The 24,376-nt window shown below is 44.3% G+C and overlaps 1 protein-coding gene across 1 annotated transcript in view; it reads left to right on the top strand.

Moving 5' to 3' along the window:
- The first annotated feature begins 1,590 nt into the window (after positions 1–1,590).
- Positions 1,591–24,376, top strand: part of NDRG3 (NDRG family member 3) — a 64,605-nt gene continuing 41,819 nt past the window's right edge. Inside the window, exons 1-2 of the mRNA XM_082491068.1 lie at positions 1,591–1,636; positions 2,971–3,058. The gene's annotated coding sequence lies outside the window, so the exon portion shown is untranslated. The remainder of the gene's footprint in view (positions 1,637–2,970; positions 3,059–24,376) is intronic.

The following is a 24,376-nucleotide window of genomic DNA, read 5'->3' on the forward strand; positions in this document are numbered from 1 at the left end:
CAGCTCTCCAAAGACCCAAGACTCGGGCAAGAACCGGGTTCACTCCAGCACTAGGAGCCTGAGAGACAACCAACATATTCTACCTCGCTACCAACACCTGGGAAGCATCACATTGCTAACAAGGCCAAAGAATTTGACTTCTCTGCCTGCTTACAGGGGTGTTATTTACCTAAAATGCCTCCTTGTGTGTTCCCTGTATTGCCCTCACCAGGTCTTGGTGGAGGTCAGACTGCAGCTACTTGCAGCTTTGTGAGTGGAGGTTTCCCCCGGTGAGGCAGCTTCTTCTGCTGTCCCCTCAAAGGGGGGGACCGCTGGCAAATGAGAAGGCCGTGGCCTGGTGTTAAGCTAGCTGGACAGGGTGGGAGAAACTACTGATAAATTGCTGGAGATAACAGGTAAGTAGGAAAAGATGACAAGGTAGCAGCTGGTGCTGAGGAAGGTGGCAGGATTTCACAGGCGGTTCAGGGGAACGACATGAAGAAGGGCTGAGGCTCAGCGATAAGGAGAGGGAGAGCACTGGGTACTCAGTGGTGCTGTGTAGGGCTGGGACTGCCCCAGTGGCAGTATGGTCCAGTGCTCTTCTTTCTTTTCTACTGGGAATACGCTCGGGAATGGTTAACCTACATATCGCCTCATCTCTGCCTCCCCTTCTTCATTGTTATTCTGCAACAGCGTTTAATTATTTAAGAACTGAATTAGAGGCAGAGTGTGTGCACGGCCACTGGGTGGCAGCAGAAACCAGAATAAGGATTAAGTTTGGGCAATACCTTGTTTTAAATGTTTGGGGCAGGCCCCTACCAAGGGTAAGGTGAGAGGTGCTAGGGACGCCACACCACCCTGAGAACCGAGGACTTCCCCTTGAAGATGCTCCTGGAGAAGGGGGAAGGCAGGGGGAGGCAGAGGACAGCGCAGGCTCCTTCGGGGCGCGGAGGGGAAGGCCAGGCCTTGCTCTGCCGTCCCTTTGGGAGGGACACCCGCACGAAGGAGCGCGGCCCTGCAGTCAGGCGGCGCGTACGGGGACAGAGGGACAACCGTGACCTCGGGGAGGGCCCCCGACATTCACACTTGCACACTGCCGCAACACCCAGCACAGGGAGGAACGAGCCGATTGGTCTGGCCTACCATGAATTTAGTCTTACCTCCGGAGGTAAAAAAAAAAAACAAACATCAAACCAACGAGAGCCAAGACCGGGTGTTCCAAGCTTTGGAGCGGCTCCGAGGATTGCAGCGGGCGCGGTCCCTTAGCTCGCAATTCGCCCCTCCGTCCCGCTCGCCCCGAGCCCGCGCTCCCTGAGGCGGGCTGCTGCCGCGGTCCCGCTCGCCGCCGGGGCCTGTGGTGCCCGTCCGATGCCCTGGCAGCGTCGGGCCGACCCGCTTGGAGCTTCCAAGCGACTGCTGCGGACAGGCCGACGCCGCTGGGGGGACGCGGCCGCAGCGCGGGGAGCAACGGCGGCACCAAAGGAACTACCCCCAAGATGGCGCTCACCCCCGCCGCGCCGCCCGGCCGCCATCTCGTCTGTAGTCCCGACCCCGCGAAGGGCACCCCGCGCATGCGCGGTCCCCGCGGCGCCGGGCGCAGGCGCAGAGTGCCCCGCATGCCGCGGCGGCCGGAGCTGCTGAGGTACCTGCTGTCCAGGTGAGCCCCGCCGCCGCCCGCCGGTCCGGCAGCGGCTCCGGACACTCCCCGGGCCGGCCCCGCGCGTCCTCCGCCTCCGCCGCCTCCGCGGCACCGTAGGCGCTCGGCTGCCGCTCGGCAGCAGGTGCCGCACGGCGGCTCTGCGGGAGCCCGGCGCGGCGGGCCGGGGTTCAGCCGCTTGCGGCGGCCGCGCCCGCGGGCACCGCCTGTCCCGCCGAGGCCCGCGGCCGGCGCTGCCCGAGCCCGGGGCGCCGCCAGCGTTACCCGAGTGGGGGCGGGGGGTGGCCGGGCGGGCCCCGCGGGTCCCGCTGCCCGCTGGGGCCGGGCGGTCGCTGCCGGCGGGGGGGGTGGGGGGGTGGAGTGTGCCGTTAGGAGACGGCGGAGGGTCGTACCGCCGCCTCAGGGAGCGGGGTTTGGGAAATGGTCCCTCGTCATACCGGGCTTCGCTGGGGAAGAAGAGAAACGCCTCGAAAGTGCCCCTGGTTTTATTGCGGAGATGATTCTTTTCATGTAAATAGCGGACTGGAGGTCTCTGGGCTCTCTGCCTGCTCTCATCGGTGGCTTTTCTTTCTGGTGTTCAGAGCTCAAAATTCTCCGTTGTGTTATTTACTTTGGACAACGAAAACGGTGGTTTTCTTTAATTCGTCCAGTCTTGTCGGTATGTGAATGGGAAAGGAATGGCTTGCAGACGGTTTTTTGTTGACTTGCATCATCACTTTAGGTCAATGTCAGTTTCTGTTTTTATATTTAATGTAAGTCACAGGGAATAATTCAAAACCTTGTAGCAAAGTGAGATGCTTCTGCTACCTTAAAAACCATCGTTCTAAAGTCCGGTGCAGAAAATGCGGTGTTCCCAGACAAATGAGGCTGCGTAGCACTGCCCGTGGCTTCCCCGGGGCGCCAGCAGTGCCGCCGGCTGTCTTGGTGGCAGTGCCGCGGGGCCGTGCGCTGCCGAGCGAGGGCCTGGTGTCTGATCCCGACTTTGATTCCTCTCAAGGCCGCGGAATCTGGAACCGGTGCGCGATCAAGTCGTGATACAGTGCGGTCGCAGTACGTGAATCGCAGTCAAAGTTTGTAGCGGAACTGGGGCGACTCAGTCACACACGTGTTTGCTCCGGAGGATAGGAAAGGTCTGGTAAGTGTCAGGGGGTTGTATCTGGGAAACCCAGAAGAGCTTTTTGTGTGTGAATACTGAGGTGATGAGAAGATGAGGGTTACAAACGGAGAAGAATCCATGTCTGCTTCCTGTGCCAGGCATGCTCGTGAGTCTCCCGTGTTCAGATAGGAGGACCTGGGGGTTCATTACTTCAGCTCCTGTCTTTCCTTTTCTGTAGAAACAAGAGGACAACAGTCTTCCAAATCCTGGAGCCTGTCAAACCGTGTTTAGCACCAGTGTATCAGTCTGTGGTGAAAAGTAAAAAGGTAATGTAAAGTCTAAGAGCTGAGTTTAAAATCAGTGTGGAGCTTTTCTAGTACAATAATTGATTTGGATTAAGGGAGCAGAGTTTATCAAATGAGTCTCTCTCACTGAATTGGGGGTAGACTCCTGAAGAAGCAAGACAATCGCTAGGGTTCATTTGGATTATTGGCCATTGGACTGCAGAGAAGGCTCAGGACTGGCAATGACTGTTCCAATTTCATTTATTTATTTGGGATTCTGAAACTTAGCTTGTGTGTGGCGCACGAGGCACTGAAACTGGCTGTCTTGAGGGCAGAAACTTAGTGTGAGCTATACTTGGCTTGTATTGAGATGTTTGCAAATGTAGAACCTGGGGACGTTAGAAAATAAAAATTAAACAACTGCTGGAAGCAGCATTATTGGAGGCTGTAATTATATTCCTAACTACTCATTTTTTATCTAAGGTTAAAAACTAATTGAAATTACAAAACCTGTTTAATTTGCGTTTTGCTGATCTCAGATCACCTTCAGAAATCCTCCGATACTTCTGTTTGCAGCTCTTACTTTGCATTCTTCATACATGACAGGATCTTTAGTGTTGTTCCTTGGAAAGCATAAGTGTAGTTGTACATTTAAATTCCAGAGGCTTTGTTACGTACAACATATATTTTGGTTCCTTAAAGATATACTAGTACGTTTTCTTAAAGATGCTTCAAGGACTGTTTTCTTAAACTTTCCTTTGTTGCATGCTCAAGGTAAATGTTATAGCAAAGTAGTGTTATGTAGATATGGTATTTTAAGTAAGAAGCTCAAAAAATTATGGTCATAATATAGTCTAAGCACAGAAATAAAAAAAAAAAATAGAGGAGAAAGTAAATCAGCTTTAAAAAATTCTTTGGGTTCAGTTTTCCTGTGTAACAGAATAGGGAATTTAATTTTTAATTATTTAATTGTCATTCTGACAAGTAATAGCTCAGCTGGATTGCCACCACTGTTGCGTCCTGGAAAAAGGTAAAGCCAAAACACTCAGAGAGTTCTATTTCTGTAGGCAGTACTGACACCACAACCCTCCATTATCAGGGTTTATCTTGTCCTCATCATCTGTCAACTGTGTCTTGCATAGAAGAAAATATGCCTTTGCTGCTTATGACTCTTAAGCCTCATGTTGGACAGTTGCACAGTATTGGTTACAGCTATTTGTGTCCGTAACTGTTTACAGCCTGGTTTAATGGGTGTTAGTTAAAGGAGAACAGAGGAGTGGTTTGCTACTGTTTCTCTGTGTAATGTTGAAGAAAACGCTCCTGGTATGTGTCTTGATGCATCTCAATGGTCTCATTTTCATGTGAATGTGGTTTGGAAGGAATAATAAAAATCTGTATTGCTTTTCCCTGGGAATTTTCAGTATTCTGGCCAGATCAGGTCAGTTATTAAGCAAAGCAGTTGTAATTTGGTCCTAACATGGGAAAGACTGGGTGACTGTGCCTTCTACTATGCAAATCAGAGTTGATCAGAGATTTTAATAATCTCAGTCTTCAGTTCTGTTCTCGTAAATTCTGAATTGTAAATGAGATGCTGGATTTTTAATAATATATTCTTATTGATCATTCACCTTTTTCTATCTGGTCATATCCCCTTGGCTTCTGTGACTGAGTAGCACCATTTAATGTAGCAATCAAATTGATGTTGTGGGAAGCATGGGAAGGAATAGCTTTGTTTTCATTTGGCTATCATCCTTACCAGACTTGGATGCATTTCTGTAATTACAACAGGTTTTACTTCACCGAAGAGGTATTCCTTACTTTACATAGTATAAATACAATAGAGGTTATAAATGCGATGTTTAATTTTAAAGTAACCTTTACTATTCAGTTGTGTGTAAACCAAACTCCCTTCATAATTACCAGATGAATTAAAAATGTGAAACTGGCCCTTTTTTTTTCCCCCACAAGAGCTGGAATTGTGGCTTTTCTCTGTGTGTTTGAACAGAGGATATAGAGAATCTGCTGCTTCCTTTTCATCTGTAATTTGGTGATGAAGCTGGATGTTACATCTTAAACTGATCTAATGACTGGTAGGCATGCAAAAGGCCTGGTCGTATTCTTGCTCTGTCTTGTATTACCTGCAGCATTTACTGGATGTTTTCCTGAACCAGTTCAGTTTGCTAAATAAGCAAGGCACTGATGCAGCCCTCCATGTCCCCATCTCCCCAGAAGATCAGCTTTTGCTGGGTAAGCAAGTTGAGTGAGTTCAAAGAAGGGCTGAGGAATACCAGAGATGTAATTGATTTTTACGGAATGGCCATAGAATCAGGTGGAACCTGGATTCTTTCCTGACAGTGACCAAAAAGAGAAAAGCATAAGGTCAGGGCAAATTATGCAAACCTTTGTCTGATAGCCCTCTTGTCTCTCGTCAGCTGTAGGATGTCAAGAGGTAGATGTTGTTTGCATTTATTTGGTTAATGTATCTTTCTCCTGTGAACTTGCCCGTGTCCCCCGTCCATTTGAATGCATCGCACTGGCACATCCCAGGGGAGACCTTCCAGAGCACAAGATAATGTTGTAGGTGCTAACTACCTCTGCTTGTTTTCTTTTGAACTTGACAGCTGCTAGGTTCCTTTCATATCTCTTCGCTTTTGTATTGTTTGCAAACAGCGAACAACTGGTTCTATTTACCTTCTCCATGCAACTCATGATTTTATAGGTTTCTGTCCTATGTCACTGCAGTAATCTGTTTCCAGCCAGAAGAACCCTAGCCTAATTGGTTATTTCTCATTATTCATCTTTTCAAACCTTGTTTCCTTTTAAAAAATATTTTCCCTTTCCCTTATGTCCTCTTGAAATGAAGGAACAGGCGCTGCATCCAGGATTTAAGCTGCAGACATTCTATAGCTTTATATGGTGGTTTAATTACTAATCATTTCCTAACGTTAGGTTTGGGTTTTTTGTATGTTGAATGGCTGTGAGCTGATGGTTTTATCAGTCTGTCATGACTCCAGCAAGACTTTCTGAATCTTAATGATCGGTTTGGAGCACATCACTCTATATGTGAAATTAGCATCTTTTTTCTTTGGACTGCTACTTTGTTTGCACTGAATTTCATCTGTTATTTTGTTTTCCGATTATTCAGTCTCATAGGGTTTTTCTGCAGGTCTTCAGTCAGCCCTTTTCTTTCCTGAGGATATAAGCTATTCTGATAGTAGGCTTTCACTCCATTCCTTGCCCCCTTTTCCAGATTGTTTATGAACACAGTGTATAGCAGAGCTCTGCAAAAGACTCCCGGCAGTCTCCCTCCCTGTGAAAATTGACCGTTTATGCCTACCCTCTGTCATCTGTTTCCAGCTAGTTATTAGTCCGGGCGAGGGCTTTCCCATTTATCCTTTAGCCACAAAGCTGCTGAAGTTCAGTGGCTATCTGAATGTTATCTTGTATTGCAGTTTCATCAGTGCTATAAACACCCACCCGTGACAGCCCTGCTAAAGGAGAGGTTCTGCCCACCCGCACAGCCCTCGCTGATGCTCCCCACCAGCACTCCTGGTGCTGTGCGGTGAATCCAGTCTGGAAACAGATCTGGCTGGAAATGAACCCAACAAATTATAAATTAATGCTGATTTAGTGTTGCTGTACTGATAGTATACAAATGTGTGGATTTAATTAGAATCAATTCAGTTGGATAAGTGCATATTTCTATGCTTGCTGCTGATTGAAAGTGTGAACTTACAGGCTGAACTATAGTCAAGACTGAAGGCAGTGCCAGTATAAGTGCATAGACTTGCACTTTTTGTTTCAAATTGGCATGAATTTGATGCTGTAGTTGGATTAGTATGACTTGGTGTATGAATCGCACCTAAATACTAGTTCGATTGATTTTGTGACTGCTCCTTGAATGTTTTCACTGCGCTGAGGCAGAAAAACAATCTGACCGTGTGTTGGTATCTGGAATTTCTTAAAGACAATGTACAAGGTGGGATTTCTAGTGCATTTCTGTAAATTGGGATCTAGAATTAGTTTTTATTCTCTATATGGACTTTATTCTAATTTATTGGGAACAATTGCATCATAAATATTTCAAAAACATGTAACTGGAAATTCACAAATTAATGGTGTAAATCTGCTTTTCTGTGCTGCCAGTTCAGGTGCTGCATGGTTTGTCTCTGCTGTGGCTGGAGAATTAATATAACAGTGTTGGGAGTGTCAAGCAAGCACACGCTCATCAGTTGATGAAGAGGTGTTTTTAACCACTGTACAGTATTCTACCTTTGCTATTTCGATCATGCAGTTCATTCTGACATGGATTTCATCAAAGAAATGTCCTTGTTACAAATTCAACTTTTTTTTTCCTTCAGCTTGGATGAAAAGGTTACCAAATGCGTTACTTTTGGTCCTCAGGAAAGCTAGGGAAGATTGTTTCCTCATTTTACAATGCAATTGAGATTTATCCATGGGCTAACACAGAGAAAGGCACAGGGCTTGGAGAAAATCTGTACATAGATTAGCTCAGCCACAGAACAAAATTATACTTCCATGACATTTTTAAGAGAAATAGTTAATTGGAAACATTCATTATTTAAAAGAAAAAAAGGTCAATAAGAGAGCTCCTACACCCTAAATGTTTTTGTTTACTTCTAGCAGTAAATGGATGGAACATCCAGCAGGCATTCCATCCAGTTCACGTTTGGCTAATGAATCAAATCATTTGCCAGATCACCTGGCAGTGAGTGGCCTCTCAGTTCTGTTCCCGCAAAGGTGAGCGGGGTCATGCTGCTGTAAGACCTTGGTGCGGGGGAGGGGACTGGGAATACCGTGGAGTTGGGAGCAGAACTGTGGGGCCACAGGTCTGTTGGCTTCTTCTGGCAGCAAGGACGTTGCTGCCAACCTCATAAACTTCAACAAGACCAAGTGCAAGGTCCTGCACGTGCTTCGGGGAAATCCAAGCACAAACACAGGCTGGGCAGAGAATGGATTGAAAATAGCCCTGAGAAGGACTTGCGGGTGTTGGTTGATGAGAAGCTCAACATGAGCCAGCAATGTGCGCTCACAGCCCAGAAAGCCACCTGCACACTGGGCTGCATCCCCAGCAGCGCGGCCAGCAGGGTGAGGGAGGGGATTTTGTCCCTCTACTCCACTCTTGTGAGACCCCTCTGCAGTGCTGCCTCCAGCTCTGGAGCCTGTTGGAGCTGGTCCAGAGGAGGCAACAAAGATGCTCTGAGGGCCGGAGCACCTCTGCTGTGAGTATAGGTTGAGAGAGTTGGGGGTGTTCAGCATGGAGAAGAGAAGGCTCTGGGGAGACCTTAGAGCCCCTTCCAGTGCCTAAAGGGGCTCCAGGAAAGCTGGGGAGGGACTCTTGATCAGGGAGGGGAGTGGTAGGATGAGGGGAGATTTAGATTAGACATTAAGAAGAAACTGCTTACTGTGAGGATGTGAGAACACTGGCCCAGGTTGCCCAGAGATGCTGCGGCTGCCCCATCCCTGGAGGTGTTCAAGGCCAGGTTGGACGGGGCTTGGAGCAACCTGGTCTAGTGGGAGGTGAGGGTGGAATGAGGTGGTTTTTAAGGTCTTTTCCAACTCTAACTATTCTGTGATTCTATGAAATTATCCTTCAGCATTTTACGCAGTATAATACCTATATAAAGCAAATGTCATAGCTGCTGTTGTGGTGTTGGAAGAAACAAAAGGAAGGATGGGCTGTTTAGAAGATTGTCCATCAAGATGTCTCCTTGGTGAAACCTCGCACTCGCTTGTGTCAGTCGGTGAATGTCGGGTTGTAACGCTGTCTCCCTGGCTACAACTTCAATGTTTGTCATTTTGCAGTGTTTGGTATTGTGCTCATTCATAGTGCGACGTCATATAAATGAATGATTGTAATGGAGGAGTCAGCATAGAGTAATCTGGGACTGTCAACTGCAATTTTTCAGTTACTAGCCCACCATCATGAAGATTTCCACACAAATGTCAAAATTGCAAAAAGGGCTGGAATTTTCTGGCAGAGCGAATACAAAAGCACAGAGGAGGTTGTAGCATTGTCTGTACAAAAGAGTTAATGAAGAAGTTCAGATCATCTCTGCCTCCAAGAAAAAGTTATAGCAATTTGGGTTTTTGGAGAGCTAAGTGTCTTTTTTTTTTTTCTCACTGGCATATTAAAAAAAAAAAATATAAATGAGGCCTCAATCCCCAGGGAGGAGTGGAGATATGATCTGTGTGCTATAGTGACTCTATTGTATCTCAGCCTGGGAGTTTTGCAGTACACGGGGTCTTGCCATAAGAGAGTGAAGGTTTAAAAAATTCTTCTGATCACACTGCAGCAGCTGGGCGGCACCCCAGTGTTGGTTACCATTTGGACACTTAATTTGTGCATTTTTAACTGTTTTTAAATGGTCTTGAGGCTCATGGCTGTTCTGGTCCTGGACTCGGTCATGGGGCTGACCACGTGAAGCAGGAGCTGATGCAAGTTGACTGATTCCAGGGGATCACAAAGCTTCTCTAAACTTCTACTATAACGCCACAAACAACACACAGTTTACTCCTGCTGCCGGTCAAGCTTCAGGAAACACCCAGTGCTTCTGTGATCTCTCTTGCTCATCAAAGCTATCTCTATGGTCTCTTCAGCAGCATTCCAAATCTTAGAAAACATAAACCATCAGCATTTCTCCTGGTTTCTACACCCAAAAGGGTTATTTATGGGAAGTTGCTAAGTGTGATGCTTGCAACTGGAGAATGCTCCTTAAAAAAGGAGCTACAGGGGCTTAAAGTGGGGTTGATTTCATTGTCCTTTAGCTCAGGTTATTCACTGTGTTTGAATATACGCTTGTCTGGATGTATTGCATGTGGTAAGAGGATAGGTGTCCAGACTGCTTTTTGTGAGTAATTGCTGACTAATTTTTCTGGGGACGTGCTCTAACGGGAGGAGTAGTCTCAGATGTGTGATTCTTGCTCAGTGGTGTTACTTGTCTTAAGAGGATTGACTTTACTGCAGCACTCCCTGTCCCTCAGCCAGCCTGTGTTCCAGTTTCCTTCCCAAACCTGCGAGGAAGTTGGAGACCTTTGCTTACGTGATTTCCTTGGGGAGTGTCCTGGTTCTTCTGAATTTCTGTGGTGGCACACTGAAGAGCATAGGTGGTGGAAGTGCAGGCATAAGAAACACCATACTCCCCCCCAAAAATTCTTCCTTCCTGAAATAACTATACTTTGGGTGGTGAATGGAAGATATTTTTTTTTTAAATAAAGATGACCTGACTGGGTGTGGATGCACGCAGCCTTTCTGGCCACTCTCCAGCCTGAGATCATCATACCAAGACAGTGATGGAGACTTCTTCCACTCTTCTTACCAAATGCTTTTTGCTTTTTTTCGTTGTTTCCTGTTAGTGCATGTTGAATATGAATTGATTTTGCATGATGTGTACTCCCATGTTGTCTTCACGAATTCTTTGCAAATGCATAGGAATGTTGGCAATGATTCCCAAATTTTGGCTAGCCTGACAGTTGCTGTTGTAGAGGGTTATTAACTACGTAATAGATCCTGTGTGCATATATTTCAGCAGTCCTTTGAAATCTGGGAAGCAACAGCTTCAGTGCCAGGGCTGTCATGTGTCTACTATAGAAGCTTCACTGGTGTAATGAGACCATCAAGCCCTTCTGATAGTGATTCAGCTTACACTGTGAGAAATGGCTTTTATTGTTATGCCTGGTAGTAATTGCCTAAATGAAGTGTTTTCAAGGCTAATTCTAGGCCACTATAATTATATGTATGCTGCCACTCACACCAGTATAAAAATGTCTTTAAAACAATTTGCAGAGCTCACCAGTTGGTTACTCGGGAGGGGGGTCCTGTGCTTGTTCTGCATGAATGCATTCCATTTTTAGTGGTGTTTTTAGGTGTTAGAAAACGATATTTCCTCACTGATCACAGTTTTTCTTGGCAGTGCAGTGACACCTAAAGACTTCTTAGAAGTCTGTCATCCTGCTTCTTTTTGTTAACCATGATATGCCAAAGGGAGCAGAGCTCCTGGAGGACACTTAAACCATGGCAGTGAAGAACGGATGGGTGTCTGTAAGGCTGTGAGGCGGAGCAGAAGACGGCTTTGGAAGGAACAGTGAGCTGTGTGCTCGCGTTGCTGGTGGCCGAGCTGCAAGCAGCATCCTCAGCTCCACTGCCGGGCAGTGCTGTTCTGCTGCGCTTCCAGCAGAAATGGTGTGCGCAGTGATGCTGCAGCACGGAGGCTGAGCTGCTCTTCTCATCTATCCTGAGAAGCTGTTTTGGTCTGGAAAAAAAACTTCTTTTTTTTTCCCCCTCATTTAAAACATGTTTTATTGAGGTTGCAAAACAAGCACGTGACAGCCAGCTTTTAAAATTGTGTTGCACAGGATTTCTCAGGCAGATGAAGGAGGCATTCGCTAAGCATTAGATATTTTTTTTTTTGTCAGTAGTGGAAGGATAGGGGAGGTTTTTCCTTTGGCCTTTCACAAGGTAACTGATTTCCCCCCCCCCCTCCCCCTTGACTTCAATTGCTTCATTCTTCTTTATTAAAGACAGCAGTTTCTTAACAATGAAAGCCATAAAACAGCCAGAGCTTGTGCTCTCTTAAAAAAAAAAAAAAAAAAGAAAAAAGGAGAAATTAAGAAATAGAATATAGTTCATTGTGTGGTATAGTAACCTTTGAACAAATTCCTAGTGGAATTTGAATATGAATTTAAGACTTAACATAAAGGCAGGAGAAATAATGTCAGTACTTCATATTCATAAAATAAGAACTGTTTAGGCAGAAATCTTATTTAGCCTTTTATGGACATCTCCAGAATGTAAATCTCTATACTTTCTCTCATTGGTAGGTAGTAGTTGTTGGGGGAAAAAGATGGAAATGGCTTGAAACACATGCACCAGAAAGCTTAATGTGTGACCCAAGCATTAATTGCCTGAACTGAGAGGTGTTGTAATGCAGGTATCTCGCTTTTCTGTAGTTTGATTTCTTTGATGTGCTGTATTAATGTTTTCTCAGATCTCTAGCCTTCAAACGTCATTCTGGGCTGTGGATTGGTTGTAAACATGGCACTTATGCTGCTATTTTTGTCGTGTCTCCACGTTAAAATGAACTGCTTATGTAGAACCCATCATCAGTCACCTTGTTGGCCTAAAAATGAGTTAAGCAAATACAGTCTTAGTATTGTCAAAGCTTTCAATAAGGAAAGGCTCACAGAGTTTAAATCCTGATCTTGAAACATTTCCTTTAGTGAAGTCTTATCATAAATCACTAGACTCAAATTTTCTTTTGCACTTCTAAGAGAATCCCAGGTCTTCCCAGCAGCAGTGACTCCAAATTGCTTTTCGTAGTCTGGGGCCTTAGCTTTCAAGACTGGCACTCACCTTTCCATAAATCAAGGGACTTGTTCCGCGCTCTTGGCCGCTGTGTCCCCGCAGCACGGTTGGAGCGTGGGTGTGAATGAAGGGGACGTCCAGTCTGCGGGAGCGGAGGTGCTGCCCTCCCCGGGGCTGTCGGGGAGCTCTGGAGCCTCCGAGTTCCCGAGTGCAGTTGCGGCAGGAGGGGGCTTCTCCTTCTCTTATCTGGCCAAACAGACAAGGACTGCAGTGATTTCTGTGCAGCTATTGGAAAGTTCCAGCCTTTTTTTACTGACATACCTGTATACTGATCATTTTTAAGGGATGAGCAGTCACATCTCAAAAATGACAGCTGCTGCCTCTTCCTCCGAGCACTTGCATTAACACAAATTAGCCATCGCCATCACCGCTGGCCTGGTAAGGAGCTTGGTTGAGCAATGCTGTTCTGTCTTTCTCTCTCTCGCAGCGACAATGAATTTTATTACTGTTGACTGGGTAATAAAAGGTAGATAAAAGCTTTCAATCTGTCTGCAGGGCAGTGGTGGTGAGGGGAGTGCTGCTTCGCTCCAGCCTGGCTGCAGAGTCATTGCAGGGGAGTTGGCCTCTTTCCCCGTTTCTCCCCTGATTGCAGCTTAATTTGAAGGAAAACCAAAACATTTAAACTCTACCTGAGGTAAATATTTAACAGGAGGAATGTGTCAGGTGCCTGTGTGTCGGGCTGCAATGGAAGTTGGTCCCTTCATTAAACGGAAAGTTAATCGGTGCTGACTCAAAAGATCACTAGAGAAATGGCATTGCTCAATCTCATCATTCGTGGCTTGGTGAAGGAATTATATAGAGAAATTCATTATCCTGTACTAGGCAGGAAGGCCAGACAGATGAATGAAACTAATCTCTTCTGACTTTACTGTGTTGAATAATATTGACATAAGAAGCATTACTTGAAGGGCCTAAGAAAACCAGGAGTACAGCCTGAAAATAGATTAGGATGAACTACTGAAACTAAGTCAGATCAATGTATTGTTTTGAAAAGAAACAAACACCTGAGCCTGTAATGACCTCCACTGTGTCCTTCTTTTGATTGAAGCTCTGGAACAAGTAGAGGAGTATGGGACTTCACTGCTGTAGTGGATGGACACTTTTCTCTTTGCAGCTACCAGGCACTAACCTAGTGTAGCTCATACACAAATGCAGAAAATGTACATAAAAGGGCTAATTTAAAAAAAAATAATTACAAATTGAGGCCAACTTGAGGTCAAGGGGGAAGAATATGAGCAGTTTAGATTTAAAGTGAAGTAATAAAATATTTTTTAAAAAATTACCAATTCTGGGAGTGGTGGGAGAAGCAGGGCACTATGCAGAAGGTTCCCTGCACATTTGTGAAGGTATGTGGTAGTATTAAGGCACATTTCTAAAGAGAAACTCTAATAAATCTCCCTGAGGAAGCGTGAAAAATGGTCCTATAGAGCTGTAAAATCTTAGACGTAATCTACACTGGAGATCATTATCAGCATAATTATTCTGGCAAATTTGAGTATAAGAGGACTAGAAAAGAGAGAGAAAGGTGACAATACAGAGCAAAGATGTGGAATGAGAAGAGGAGGAGAGATGAGACAGTTCAGGACTTTGCACCTTGGAAAGGAGCCACTTGGAGGACAAAAGGAAGTAATAAAGCTTTATGAAAGCATGACTGGCACAGAAGGTGAGTAAAGAATAACTGGCATTTCTGAGAGCATGAGGACTGTTGGGACATCCAGTAAATATTTACCTGTAAATCTGACAGAAGGAAGATTTATTTTATACAGTGTTTTCGCAATGTTAGCCATTGCCAGAGAATGATGCAGCAACCAAAAGACAAATACATGGATGAAAGGTGACAATGTTTGTTTGTTGATTAAAAAATAAATAATTTATTATAGTAAATAGAAGAGTTAACTTTGAGGAAACGTGGAAAAATCCTATGGCACTGAGGGTTTTAAATTCAGTGCAGTGAAGTAACATACCTGGAGACAGCCCCCACTGTATATATACAGCGACAAGCTCTGGATTGGCTTTCCAGTCATAGATGAAACTTGGGGGTTATAATAGGCAGTTATATCCGAATATTATCTCAGTGTTTGGAAAAGCAAATTGAAGGTTAGATGCTTGTGGAAAAATAATAGTGATCAAACTAGGAAACATACTGCTGCATAAAACCATAGTGCACTGGTGTTGTGAACGCTGCATGAGTGCTGGTCTCATCGCTCTTAAAGACCCAGTAAAACTGGGAGAGATCCTGAAAAGGTTGACAAGAATGATCAAAGGTCTGAAATGAGTTCCTTTTGAAGAATGATAGCTAGATCAAAACTCTTCAGGCTCAGAAAGATATCTTTGAAGAGGATATGATGGAAGCATATAAAGTCTTAGCAGCATGGAGTGTATGTGAACCCATTATGCACTGTCTCTTCCGATAAAAGTACTAAGACCACCAAACGAAAGTAGCGTGTGGCAGGCTCAAAACAAAGTGAGATATTTATAAAGTGGAAGCAGGACCTCCTCCTTTCTCTGTGGCATTGAGGTTTTAATCTGTTGGAACAATTCCCTGGATTTAGGCTGATTTATTCTGCAGTTAACACTTCATCAGAATGCTGTTCACAGGGCTTTGAAAGCTTAGCTCTAGAGCTCTGTTCATAAGAGAAATCTTTTTGAACGTTGGAGTAGGGATATGAAGTCTGGCAGGCTGAAACAGCCCCTCTGATCATTTTTCATTGGGCAAAATCAGTGCCATCAGTGTTTTGGTGCAAATACCCAGTGAAGTCAAATACAAATCAGGTACAGATCGCAACATATAGCCTGGCCTTGTGGCTGGTATTTTGGGGTTGTTATTGGTGTATTAAAGCTTCTGTGACAGCAAGAGCTAATGTATCCTCTTGGTCTGACAGTAAGTTGGGATGGTGGCATATTCTTACAGTTGTGGTAGGTAGTTCCAGCTTCAGCTACTGCAGAAATAACCCAGGAATAAAATACCAACCAGTGGCAGTAGTGTTATTTTGAGATTGCTCCATAGTATGTAGAAAAGGACAGACTGAAGGAGAAGGTTTTGGATTCATGGAAACTGGACATGGTTCCAATGTGCAAGTGGTGTTTATTTGTGGTTTATTACCTGTGGCTTCTTGTCTTCACATATTCATTGACAAAATTATTTTCTTGCCATTTTAGGCTGATTCAGAGCATCTCGCTAAACATTTATCTACTTAATTCTAAGAAGAGGTATCACTTAAACTCATAGACTGCTCAGTTGAATTGTGCTTTGTGTTGTATTTCAGTTAAACATCTGCTTCTGACCTGGAGAAGGGCTTCTGGTCACAAAAGCTTGTCATTATTTCCAGCTAGTTAAAGAAAAGATATTACTTCTTTGAGATATCTTTGAGATATTCGAAGGTTGAAAGAGCGGGGAGAAGAGTGATGGGGTGTGTGGTGTAGCCGAGGTACAATGCCCCTCTGCTGTAAGGTGTTCTGAGCTGCGGTGTGCGCACGCGGCCTCGGGGACCTCGCTCCCTGGGACCCCTCGCTTCTGAGCAGGGAACGGCTGTGCCTGAGGCTGAGGCAGGCTCTCGAGATGGTGCGGGAGTATTCTGTGGTAAGGTGGGTTATAATAATTTTGCTTTTAAAGTATTACGTAAGATCCAGAGTAATTGGATTACTGGGGTTTAACAGATAACTAATTGTGTTATGCTCTGTGGGTGCTCTTAGACCTCTCCACTGGTCAGCTAAAACTCATTAGCTTCAATTGCTGTGGAGGAGGCTCAAAAGAGAATCTGCACTTCGGTTCCATGATGGTGGCTTAAACTAATATGATATTTTTTACAATTGGGTTTGGCACCTGATAGTACCACAATTCACCTGACTAATACCATCCTAATTACATCTTGTGGTATGACTACCCTTCTTCAGAACACTTTAAATCTCTTTTGAGGGTTTCTTTAGAATTCATGGCTGTAACATTGCAATACTGGACACGGGGTAGGTAGGTATATCTGCCATTTTCCAAAAGGATAAGGCAATGCAGCTTGGAGAAGGAGGGGGAAAAAGTACTATTGGAGCGAATAAAATCAATGCAGAACTAACTAGGGCTCTCATTTTATTTCTGAGATGACTGCATCAGCAGTGTCTTTAAACTGAATTCTGCTTAAACATTAATATGGGAGAAATGAGCATGTGATGTTACAGAGAGGAAATACTGAAACCAGGTAAAAATATTTGATAATTTGTCTCCAGGTGAGTGTTGGCGAGCTAGCGTGTCTTTAGAGAAGGTATTGACAGGCTTTTGTAGGGTCAAGGCCAGTGTCTAACACTTGCCATTTGCTAAGGGCCTTGTGTTGGGAAGGTCCTTCTCTGGACAACACACATTGACTTCTGGAAAGTTGTGGCTGCTCAGAGCTGTTGAAATGCGCTGTCAGAAAGAGTTAGTCTTTGCTTTACCCTCCAGAGTGTGTTACTTTATATTCTATATAGTTTTTTGGTTTTGTCATGTTAGGATGAAAGAGTATTCTGTGTATGATCGGTAAAGACGTTCATAATTTTTGTGATTATCAGGGAAGGAGAGAGGCACCAAACTAGATTTCATGGGTGAGGCTGCCTTACCAGGTTTTTTTTGCAGCACAAAGCCTGCAAATAAATAACCTCTGTGGTCAGAAAGAACAACAGCATTTCAGTGCGCCGGGGAAGAAGCTTCTACAGGACCTGAGAAAGACTGATGCTTCTCTGAAATGCGCGTGGATGTACAAGCAAAGAGGGAGCATCACTAGGTGCTGTTCCCTAGGCGTTTGCTCTTGAACTGTATCAGGCCGGATCTTGCACCACGCGGACCCTGTGCAGTCCTTCATGTGTTCTTATTCTGGAAAATATTGAATATTTTTCAGGGCAGGGATCAGTTTAATATTAAACTTGTTATTTTGACATATTAACATCTGCCCTGAAAAATCTACCAGGAGATGAATTTCTGATTCACCTACGCCTTTAATGTGTAGTATTTGACTTGATTCCTTATTCATTATTAAACACTTTGAGAAAGGGAATTTTTAAATAGTGCTGATGTGTGGCTGTAACAGTCACTACTTTTGGATTTTCTTTTTTCTTTTTATTCTGGTCTGTGATATTTTCAGGTTAAAAATTTCATTGTTTCTACATCTGCTTTGCAGCAGCTGCCTGTTTTGCCAAATTTGTTATGGTTTGAGAAACCCATAACAATTTATTGTCATTTAGACAATCATTCTATCACCTGATGAACCCTCCCCACTCACGAAAGGGAATCGGGGGAAAAACAAGGAAACTCTGGAGCTGAAGTATAAACAGATTTAATAGAGTGAGATTAGATAATTAACATTAATGGCACTAAAGAACCAACATTGATCCCAATACCAATACAGAATATGCAAAGATTATCCTCAGCCCATTCTATCCGTAGGAAGCTGGTCACCCCCAACAGGGGACAGCAAATGTGGGACACTGCGAGTGCTGCGGCTTTGGGAGGAAGGGAAAGGCTCAGGGCTCCAGCACCGAGGCACAAAGTTCTCAGGGTCGCTGCCTACCAGCAGCTGCCTTCCAGCCTTGCAGCAAGGGAAATTCCCGTTGGATAAAAGGAAACAATTTTTGCCATGAGAGTGGTGTGTAATGCTGGAATCCACATCCTTAGAGATTTACAAATCTGTAAGGCCCTGAGCAACCGGATCCACCTTTGAAATTACTCCTGCTTAGAGTAGGAGGTTGTGCTAGATGACCTCCAGAGATCTCTTCCAGCCTACCTTGTTCTGCAATTGAATTCAGATCCCATAAATGGAAACCTTGCAATGTCTCTGTCGTGCAGTCTTCACCTGCAGAAGTGGCTGTGAACAGACTTCTGAGAAACTTCCCCCTGGTACTTCCTACTTGAGGAATTAGTTTTGGACTTTGGTGTAGTCAGCTTTATCCTTTACTGTTGCCTTGGAGTGGTATGTCCTCCTTATCTCATGCTGGTTTGTAGGGAATGAAATCAGGAATTAATCTGTTGTAACCAAGTCTTTGTAAATGTGGGAGGATAAACGTGAAACGCATGTGAGGGTTCAGCTTCATTCAGAACTGGAGTATTGAAACTGAATCACTTGCATTGAGGTCTTCAGCTGCTTTTAAAAGAAGTAAAATCTTATGTTTTAACATCTTTGTGGCTTTGTTCACAACAACTACATGTCCTAGTTGAAGTGCCTGTGCTATCATGGATTTCTTTCCTGCCTAAAATGCTAACGGGGCTTGGATGTGGAGGGACAAGATCTCACCAGGGCAGGAAGCACCTTCAGGATGTGTCTGACTTTGGCAGATCTCGGGCACTAATGGCCGGGGTTGTTGAAGGAAGATGTAAACTCGCAAGCATCCAGAGCCAAAAACAGTCACTGGAATCTGTGGAGAGCAAACTGGGTTTGGGTGCGCATGGCACCCGCTAATTAGGCCAGAGATTCCTCCTTAGGCCTTATCTGACAAACTCACAAAATTTGGGAAAGCATATTTGGTACAGAGTGCCATCCTCCTTTGGCCTCCAGCTGCTTTTGGAAAGGCATTCCTAATTTGATGGAAAACATCACTTTCCTTGTGAAGATATTTTCGGTATCTACTTTATGTTTAGTTTTATAATGGACTCCAAACAGAAGTCATTGTTCTGATTAGCGATTTGAAATCAGTAACTGATGGCCAGGAGTCAGACCCTGGAGATTTCGTTGAGGCTGTGCTGAGATTGTTAAATGCCGCTCCAGGGGCCTGTCAAGGGTGACAAATTACTCGAGCAGCCACGAGTGGCAACAATCCACAGAGCTCAGGCCTGTCATCAGAAGGAGCTCCTTTTTTGATTTTGGTTAAAATGCCACTTGGTCATAAGAGCTTATGAAAGAGCAGCGGTTGGCTCCCCAGTGCCCCCTCCTACGCTCGCCTGGGACCCGGGCAGCTCCGAGCTGTGCAGCTGCATCAGACAGGGCCCTCTGAGAGAGACTGAGCCCGTTCCGCTGCTGAAAACTCAGGGGCAAGTGATGTCACTCCTGAAATAGTTAATGTATTTTGCAGGAAAATTTTCTTTGTTCTTTCTCGTCCGGCCAACACCGAAGAAACCCACATGAACACGTTATTTCTAGGCAGCTGCCACCCAGATTCGAGCATTCTGTTTATCCTCAGACTTGCAGAATTTAGGTAAAGGTCAGCATACCTGATGATATTCCAGGCCTGGTGTAGCATGATTCGGCTGCCAGACAGAGGATTTGAATAAAAATTTGTGTCGTTGATGGATGGCAAGGGAAGGAGGGCAGGCATCCGTTTTGGGGCTCTTGGTACAGCTGATAGTGAAATACATCTCTCTCACCTCTGCGTTTCACCGTGAGGTGACTTCATCTGGTGATGGGGGGGGACTCGGCTGTCTAAAAACTGCCACTTTGCTGTATATGGTTGGGGGGTTACAGGTCAGTGGCTCCCTGCTCAGGTGATGAATTTCACAGTTGAAGAGTAACAGTCCCAATCCAGGCACAGTCAAAACCAGTTTGGTGCAGGCAATTCTGTAGTTTCCTTGCAGGCTTCTCTGCTACTTGCTTGTTTCAGTGTGTAGAGAAATGCGTGGTCAGGGCTTCATGTAAAGTGTGTTAGATAAAGATGGGTGTAAGAGGGACGCTGTTTGGCGTGCCCAGCAGTGCATCTGCTTATCTGATTCTCCAGCGTGGCAGTGGGAGAGCTGTTCAGGGAGAGCCTGTGAGCTGGGCAGCTTACTGCTGCTTTTCCCCATTGCTCTCCCGGGATCCACAAAAGTTGGGCTATGGATACTGGAAGAGAGATCCATTTTATTATTTTTTTTTTCCCTGTCTAGTGTCTCTTTATGGGCCTGTTCTCCTGAATGCATCAACCCATTTTTTTGAGTCTCCTGAATTCAAAACCTTGAATATTTGATTTCTATTAATAGTTCTTCTTAATGGGGGTCGTATCCCGCTCTCCTTTCTCCTCACTCCCATCATCACACTGGCTCCATTGCTCCTGTGGTCACAGTGAGCTGCTTCAACTCACTAAAACAGCAGAAAGCAAACCTCTGCCTTAGGAAAAGCATCCACCACCCCCAAGTTTTGCAACTACAGCAGGAATAAAAATGTGGTTTTAAATTAAGCTCTTCAATGAGTTTTAACTTTCAAACATTATCACAAGTACTGAACCACCTGATGTTTCTGTGCATGCTCTTAACCCCAGTGCTCCTTCTGCCCCACGGAACATGCTGGGGTGGGGTTTCCCTGGCAGCTTTGGAAGTGATGGCTGATGGCATGTATTCGCTGGTGCCTGCGATGGCTCTGGCACTGCACAGTGCCCCTTGTACATTGTGGTGGTCGCGTGATCTCATCCACGCTGCCTTCCTGGTCGTGACGTGTTTGAGTAACACAGTTAGCAAGTAAACAAGTAACACAAACTGTCAGTTTGAGCATCCTTTGCCAAGGGACCAGTCTAATTCTTTCTTTCTTTTAGTCCTCTTAGCTTCCCGTTTGCTTTTGGTTTGCTATGCTTCATGGGATTTCCTGTTTTCCTCGTCTGGACAAAATTTCCACTTCTTTTAAATCCCAGCCGTTCCCAGGATAACCTCCTTAAACTTCCTGTTGAGTCATGCAGGGTTTGTGTATAAGGTAGCTCTGTCTTTATGCTTGCATAGACTACCTGGACTTCCCACACAGCATTTTCAACAGTCTCCAGGGTCCTTGTAGGATTCCTTCTTTTGGTTGCTTTTTCTAATTTTTTAAATTTTGTTTTGACAAATTGCCTTGTTTTTTATATAGTTTCTTTTTTTGAAATTGAGTGTCTGTGAGCCAGATTTGCTGGCTTTGTCACTCTACAGCATTTAGCCTAATTGTACTGTGTTTTCTCTTGAAAAGGAGATCTTCCACTAGTATCCTTCAAAGCATTGTTCCAGTCTAACCTATTCTACAGGATAACATTTCCTAAAAGAGCAGCTGTAACAGGTCCTGCTTCAGTTTGCTTCTAGGAAACAGGTCACTTGGAGCCCTCGTGTGCCCGGTGTCACTTGAGGGAAGGGCCAGGGTCTGACACAAGTACATCCCTGCGAACCGTGGAGTTCCCGCCTCAGCAGCTGGGCAGATGTACCTTGCAGGGAGCTGACAGCCTCGGGCACACTGAGCGGTCTTGATTTACTACTGAAGCAGTTGGTGTTTTCCATCTGTGTCTCTGTTGTAGTCATGCAGGTGTTCACAAATTGCTCCCCTGACTCACGAGGGAGGATGCTCAGAATGGCTGGAAGATGGGGTCAATTGCTGCATCCCGTGTCTGTTTCCACCCTCTCTGAAATAAGACATTATTACCTGTTTTAGCAAAGGGCTTCTATCCGTTTCAGAAACTTATAACATGAATGCCCGTGCCGATGCACACTAGATGTTAATTTATAGCCCCCTTGTATCCAGGGAGCACCATGAAGACTGTAGTGAGTTAACTACTTCATTTGTATATTTGCCTACTCTGTATGTTGTATGTGATCCTCAACTTAGACTGCAGGAGTTGGGAGATGACTCCAGAGCTCATTACATGTCTGGTCCCCATTACATGAGCTGATCCTGATGTTCATGTGATTGTCTGATAGACTCATTCGGTTCAGTAAAACAGCAGAACGCTAGCCTGGCAAAAAGTCAGCATTAAATCTGCTCACGTTGCAGTCAGGCGTGCCAGACACTGCTTAAGGCAGGGTTTGGGTCACGGCTGCAAGGGGACGGAGGAGCAGGGCAGAGAAGAGCGCAGGAGGATTGGGTGTTCCTTTTCAGAGCCCGTGAGGTGAAACTTTAGTTCCTCTGTATCCTAAAATAATACCTTACAACAAGGCAACTCAGATTAGCAAACTGAGTTCTGGTTTATATTCTATATACACTTTATCTAAATTGATTAGATTTAGCATATCTTGAAGCTAAGTGCAGGCCCCTGCGTATCGTCTGGCAGTGTTGTGAGCACATACTTTATCCGCTCCATCATTCAACTGAAGAGCTAACACTGCCAAAAAAACTGCTTTCTTACAATCAAATCTCAAAGCAAAGTCTTTATACTTAACAGAAAAAGAGGTGGTATACAAGGAGCTGAAGGAGCCTTTTCCTCAGTCAGTTCACTGATCCAAGTGAAAACTAGTCCTGGAAAAAATTAAGGAGGCAGGGAGCAGATCTGACGTGCCGTGTTGCCGCCTGATCATCGACCTGGTGCAAAGGGAAGGAGAGGGAGGAATTTCTGGCTGGCGTAGGGAGAGGGGAAGGACAGGAACATCCCTTTTGGCAGCAACTGACAGTTATATTAAATGAATAATGAAATTACATCCTGAATTGATTCTGAGTTGCCCTATATCCGTTACTGGTTTTAACTGTGTTAATTTGAGTTGCCTCTCCTGCGCTGGCCAGCTGCCTGAGAAGGGGCATAAAATTCAGCCTGACACACACAAGGATGTTTTCTGCTTGAAAGTTAATTCACAGACTGGAAATGATGGCGGTGACAGCAGTACAGCAGTTGTGATGGTTTTGAAGTAATGACACTGATACTTGAGAGGAGATTGTCCTTCAGATGATGCAGGATGAGCAATAAGCCAAACTGAAAGAGCTTGTTCTGGGAAGCTCTAAGGAGCAGTGCTACATGGGTAAGGGAAAAATGCATTTCGTTAATGAGGAAAAAGGGGGAAAAGCATAGAATAAAAATCTAATTTTAGCAATTTGTTTTTCATACAGTGTATATGCGTTCTTAAAATTTATGTCAATCCTGTGAATGACCCTTTTGCAAGCTATTTGCACTTACAGCAGATTAAAATAGTGAAATTACATTCTGAGAGTTAAGTCTGTCTTCTGTGTACATCTGTAGTCTTACATTCAATAGACATAATTATTTAATACTAAAAAATATGTATTTGCTGTGATAAAACTGAAAAGATCTCTTCTGTGTCAGCTGGTAACTTGGAATTGGGGATGTTGAAATGTTTGATCAGCTTTGACTGCAAGTATATTTTCTGATGGCCAAAATCCATTTTTTCAAGTTTGAATGAAGTAAGAAGGAAAGTTTGGTTTTGCTCTCTGAAGACATTAGTAGAAGTGATTTAGATATATATACGTATGCAGCACAATGAAAGCGTTTTAGTTACCTGAATGACCTTATACGAGAAGTAGTTGTGTTGTCTTAGCTGCTGAGGAGCTAAGACATTATTCCTTCTTCCTGAGCTTTGCACATCTGTGATGATTTCTATACTCACATTAAGCTAGGTTTATCCAGGCTGCACTATATTACACTGCACGTGCCGAGAGATGTGACCAAAACTACTTGGTGCTAGTACTTCACTGTTGAATATATGTTATACATCAGTTTTAGGTTGTACAATTTATATATATGAGTGAACACAAAAAGTTTAAGGTAGTTTTATTTTTAAAATGAAAGTGACTCTACAAACTTTTCCTATGCATTTGATCTGACTATTTTTCTTCCACCCTAATAGCATTTTGCACAAACGAGTTAAAAAAGATCATCACAATTGCATTACAAAATATGAAAAGTGAGATCTGACTAAATGTTTGTTTAGCTACACTATAACTTAAATGGTGGTTCCTCCCACACAGCAAGAAGGCTCAGTTGGGTGTAGAGGCTATATTTAGCAATGTAACTTAATGTTCGGTGGCCAGTGAAAATGCAACTTTTTCAATAAGATAAATAAAATGCAAAATCAGCGTTAAATTTCAGTAAATTGAAATGTGCTGCTTGAGGATAAAAGTCATTGTTAAAATCTCATTTAAACAGATTTCCAATCTGTCTTACTCTTGAACGCTTTATTTTGCTCAATGGGATGTATATTCACATTTTATTTGTTTTTTTTTTTCACTTAAAATGTAAAAACATAGAGTCAATTAGTAGGAAGCATAGTTGAAACAAAGCAGAAACAAGCTTGAAAATAAAACTGCAAAGGGAACCGAAGGATCTGGTGGAAAGTAGCCAGATTTAATCATAAGCTGCTTAGGAGTAAGCTGCTG

This window comes from Vanellus vanellus (assembly GCF_965231255.1).
Source record: "Vanellus vanellus genome assembly, chromosome: 15".
Classification (NCBI taxonomy): Eukaryota; Metazoa; Chordata; class Aves; order Charadriiformes; family Charadriidae; genus Vanellus; species Vanellus vanellus.